Genomic DNA, 5669 nt, shown 5'->3' on the forward strand with positions numbered 1-5669 from the left:
AAGGGTGACAGACATCTCAGAGTTGGCTAACTGAGCTGTAAAGGTTAGAACTTCTGACGTGGCTGGTGATTGATTAATGGATCCAGGTGTGAAAAGATGAAAGGTAGGCCATTTTGTTTAAAACTGAATGGATTTTTTCCTTTAGCGGATTTTACCTCTTTTCATACGGGACAATGGAGCAAGCCAGGAAGTCAAACCTCAATAGACTGAATTTCAGCCAACATTTTTTTCACCCTCTAAGAAATACCAGAAGCTGTGCCTGGTGCTTTCATGCATATTACTCCTTAAGCCTTCCCAAGAAGAAATTTCTTCCTTGGTACCCAGATATTGCCTCCTAGACCTACTATTCACTCATTCATTCATGAACACATGAATTCTGTGGTTATTTATTGTGCCAGACCCTGGGCTAAGTACTGTGGCAGATTTGAATAGAAATATGACACAGTCTCTGTTCCCCAGGGACTCAATCTTATTGGGAAAACAGACATATCAGCTAATGAGTATGATACACTCTGGTAGTTGCCGTTAGACTGATGTGTACAAAGTATTGTGGGAATGAGGAGGGGGTAGCCACTAACTCCCAGGGGGAGTTAAGGAAGGTTTCACAAATTTTTTTTTTTTCACAAAGGAGGGACATTTGAGTTAGGCCTTGAAGGATGAGTAGGAGTTTGCTCACCTGCATAAAGAGAATTGGCTTCCTGTCAGCAGGAATATCCTGGAAGTGTGAAAGGACAGACTATGTTTTGGCATTGGTGTGACTGGAGTAAAGATTTGCTCCAACCTCTGGAACTTAGCCCAAAGAAGCTAGAGGATTGCCCAGGTCACAGAGCAACTGAGTGGCAGAGGCAGTGTTAAGCAGCCAAAGCTGAGTTCATCAGGCCTCTGATCCACATTCACATCTCCTACCCATATATGAAATGCCAGGTCCAAACTCAATGCCCTGTTTCTGTGACCTAGATGCTAACTGACATTTGACAAGCCCTTCCCCTTCCTATTTCCCCTCTTGGGGGTCTGCCTTGGAGTTTTGAGGATTGTCCCTAGCGACAGAGAAGGCACTGATACTCTCCCCTCCCCCACCGTGTGTCCAGTCCATTCCAGTGTTTGATCCTGACCCAGACATTTGCCTAGCACCTGAGTCCTTAGAGCTTAACTTCTGCTGCTGCTGAGACAAGCCCTGTGACCTTCATAATGGATCCTGATCAGCTCTGAGATTCTCCTGCTGAGTATACCAGAAAAAGAGCTGGATAAACTAGGTTGCCAGCCCTTTACTGAGGAGGAGCTACTTTTAATCCCCCAAAGTCTTACAAGGCTGGAAGCGTTTATACCAAAGGTTCCCTGTTTTCTATCTCCTACCATAAGCAGTAATGAGGGAAGAAGGGGAGAGGATTCTTAAATTCCTTGCTAGTTTAGAGGTGGGTACTCAAAAAATACTCAGTGGGCTGATTGATTTGTCAATGGTATCCACCCAAAGATCTCCAGCTGTTCCCCAAATGCTGTAATTCATCTTAGTTGGATTTTTAGAGAACTAATAGAGCTCACTGACAGATAGGGAGGAACTAGATTTATTTTAGATTTGTACCACACCTCTTTTTGGAATGGTTTGTGGCAGATTACAGATTAAAACATAGTATTTTAAAGTAAGACTTCAAGGATGAAACATAAATTGGCAATCAGAATGATGAAAAAGTAACAGTTACCTCCAAACATCACCATGCTCAACACTTATGCTATAAATTTGGCTGAGAGATTCCTGGCAAAAAGACCAAAAGGGAAAACCACTAGGTTACCCAGTGTACATTTTCTGATACCAGAGAGCATATGGAATCTCCTATAGGGAAAACATTTCTCTTCAAGCTAAAGCCAAATCAAAAGTGATTGTGTTGGTCCTTGTCTGAGGGAATCGTAGTTCAGTTCAGTTGTAGGTGCTCACCATCCACTACGTACTAGACCCCACGCGATGCTCCCAGTCTTGTGTGAGAGATAGTCTTGTCCCTAAGTCATCCTAAAAGAAAGTAGACTTGACAGTAAACCATGGTACCATCTATAGGATCCACAAGGACTGCCCCTTGGTTCATGGGAGAATGTGGGAGGGTGGGGAGCCTTAAAGGATGACTAGATTTCAAAAGGCAGAATAGAAGCAAAAGACCAGGCTTTCCACCTTGATTTTACAAAAGATAACAGAAACACCATCCAAAGGGATAGCACAAACTTTTTGAGTGATTACTGTATGTGTCAGGCCCATTTAACAACAACCCTATGGAGAAGGAATTATTATTCCTGAATAAAACTGGAGCTGAATTTGCCCAAGGTCACACAGTAGTCATATGTCAGGATTCGATATCAGGACCATGTGTCTTTCTCATTATACCACCTCGTTTATTCAACCAGGCGGTTCTTTTTAAAAAAAAAAAAAAAATTCATTGTGTTTTTGGTGAAGGTTTACACAGCAGCTTAGGTTCCCATTCAACAATTTCTACACAAGTTGTTCAGCGACACTGGTTCCATTCTTCACAATGTGTGAAGATTCTTATTATTTCCATTTCAGTAGTTCCATTTCCATTAATCTAGTTTCCCTGCCCCCTTACCTTCTCGTCTTTGTTTTAATGGAATTGTTGAGCATTTGGTCTCATATAGGTGATTTTTTAAAGGAGCACAGTATTTGCAGGTGATATATATATATTTTTAACCAATTTAGCTACAAGGTGACCTCAGGGGTTAGTTTCAGTTCAAGATTTGAAGAGTATCTCAGGGCAGTAGTCTCAAGGAGTCCTCCAGTCTCAACCAGTCCAGTAGGTCTCAGCCAGACAGTTCTTAGTTGCAGTTTCCATAAAGCAAGAGAACATAAAGTGACATTCTGGGTGTGAGGAGCTGAAAGAATGTGGTCCATTGATGCTTTGATGGCATAACTTACCCCAGGAATAGAAGATGAATAGAAGGACATTGCTATCACTCACTCAATCATTTACATTTACTCTCTCATTCTCCACTTCCAGATATTTTACTTGAGCTTTTTGGCTGATCTTAGGCCACCGTCAAGTCACAAGTATTTTCTGTAGTTTGTTCATTTTGTACATCTCATTTCTCTCCACTCCCAACTCTTTTTATCACCTCCTCCTCCAATGTTCTAGCCATTTTGAAATAATGCTCAGAAAGTGCCGTGCCTGGTGTACCAGGCATACTGTATCCTTTAAGACTTGGCTCAAATCACATCTCGACCTGGAAGCCTTCCCTGAGTTCCCCCTTCTTTTTGGCCCTCCATGTGGATAAGATAGCCCTCTATTCCTTTCCCACAGAATCTTGTAAACACCTCCCTTTAGCACTATATTTTCATTGTGGATTTACTTATTGGTTTGTAAGTTCCTTATTCATCTTTGTGTCCCCAGAGCCTTGCGCGTTGCCTAGTATATAGTAAATGCTCAATAAATGTTTGTTTAAAGGACAACTACTGTATGTTGTGTACTGTTCTGGGTACTAGGGATCACTAAGACATGGATCCTTCCCTTGAGGAGCTGAGTCTGAAGGAGGAGGCCAATATGTAATGATTAGAGCCCAGTATTTTAAGATCTAAGGGGGCTTGGTGGCACAGTAGTTAAAGCACTTGGCTGTTAACCAAAAGGTCTGTGGTTCGAACCCACCAGCTGCTGCCTGGGAGAAAGATGTGGCAGTCTGCTTCCATAAAGATTTACAGCCTTGGAAGCCCTATGGGGCAGTTCTACTCTGTCCTATAGGGTCACTATGAGTTGGAATCGACTCGATGGCAGTGGGTGGTGGGTCATCATAAGATCTATAATAGGGGGTTTGGACAGCACAGAGGAAGGGGAAAATAACTTAGCCTGGAGAGTCCTTGAAGTCTTCCAGAGGTAGTAATTATGGGCTGAGCAGTGAACTATGAAATATTTTTCCCGAACTAAGAAGTACACCAGGCAGAAGGAAAATCATGTACAAGGACAGGAAAGAGAACCAATGGGGAACTGCAAGAAGTACTGATATTCTGTACCATAATTTGGAATGAAAGTCATGTTTTAGAAACCAAATGTGAGCGAGATAAGGTTGTCATGCTGTTGTGGAGTTTTTAAGACTTTATTATTCTGACAATATTGTTTTTAATCAGTCAGATTAATTTTATCACAAGGCAGTAAAGATGTTATAGTCACCTTTGGTGAAATAAATAGTAACTTACTTATAGTTTCTGGTCTGCCTCCTGTCAAAAATTGTTTGAGTTGATATAATAAAAGATACATCCACGATAAGACTATTAATTTAGAAATAGGAAATAAAAACTGTAGATGAGAGGGAATAATACAATTTCCCAAGGCTCTTTTTCCTTTATTAGCTCACTTGGTCTTTGGCTAGTCCTCTGGGGGTGGACAGCAGGGTTCTATGTAGCTTAGAGCTGGCATGTCAAAGTGCTCCTGTAAATGCTTTTGGGTTCAATACAAACATGAATGTTTCCCACATTTTCCATTGATGCCACAGATATTCGTGGTGCTCTGATTTTTCTCAGAGTTTCTTCTCAGCTTTTTGGTGGAAATAATCATCTTTATTTTGCTATTCTTCAGATTCTTTGCTTGTCTGAGCTTATTTGTCCAAGTTTCTTTAAGATTCTCTTGCCCATTTAAAGTTTTTCCCACATTTTAAAATAAGTCTATGCATAAAATTTGGAAAAATACAAAAGTACACACAGACAAAAAAAGTCTCCCAAGATACTATAACTAAAGGATATTCATGGTTAATTTTCTTTTTATTCTAAAAATTTTGACATCATTTCAGACTTTCAGAAAGTTTTCCAGAATAGAACAAAGAATTCCTGAATACCCTTTGCCAGCTTCCCCAACTGCCCAACTGTTAACATTTTACTATTTTGCTTTCTCTCTCAACCTCTCTCCCTCCCCCTTTTCCTCTCCCCCTCTATCTATCCATTTTTTTCCTGACCCCATTTAAGAATGAGTTGCAGACATCGTGTACCTTTATGTAACTGCAAATGCTTCAGTGTGTATTTCCTAAAATTAAGGACTTATCTTGCATCATCACACTATTAATTTTTTATGTATGTCCTTCTAGATTTTTTCTTTGCACACATTACTTATTTATATTTAAATTAAATAATACATTATTTTGTTTTTATGTATTCATATTTATTTATAGAAAGGAGCCCTGGTTGCACAGTGGTTAGGTGTTGGCTGCTAATTGAAAGGTCAGCAGTTCGAACCCACCACCTGCTCCATGGGAGAAAGATGAAGCAGTCTGCTTCCATAAAGATTATAGCCTTGGAAACCCTACGGGACAGTTCTACACTGTCCTATAAGGTCACTGTGAGTCAGAATTGACTCGCTGGCAACAGGTTTTGTTTTTGGTTTTATATTTATTTATAATGACTTGCTTTTTTTCTTACCAATAAAGAAAGTAGATAATGTCATGACTTTCCATCAGTCCCTGATCTTAGACACAGTGGGTTTCTAGGTGGCACAACATTTTCAACAGACCACTCTACTTCAGAAAATTAATTGTTCTTATGCTCTTCTTGCATGTCTGTCTATTCAGATGTCAGTAGAAACTGCCAAGTAAATGGGCAAGGAGGCAGGTAGGGAAAAGCCTTGAATGCAAATTTAATCTTTATTCGGTAGCCAGCAGAGACTCAGTGAAAGGTTTATAGCAAGGGAGTAAGCTGA

The sequence above is a fragment of the Loxodonta africana genome, chromosome 24 (genome assembly GCF_030014295.1).
Source record: "Loxodonta africana isolate mLoxAfr1 chromosome 24, mLoxAfr1.hap2, whole genome shotgun sequence".
NCBI lineage: Eukaryota > Metazoa > Chordata > Mammalia > Proboscidea > Elephantidae > Loxodonta > Loxodonta africana.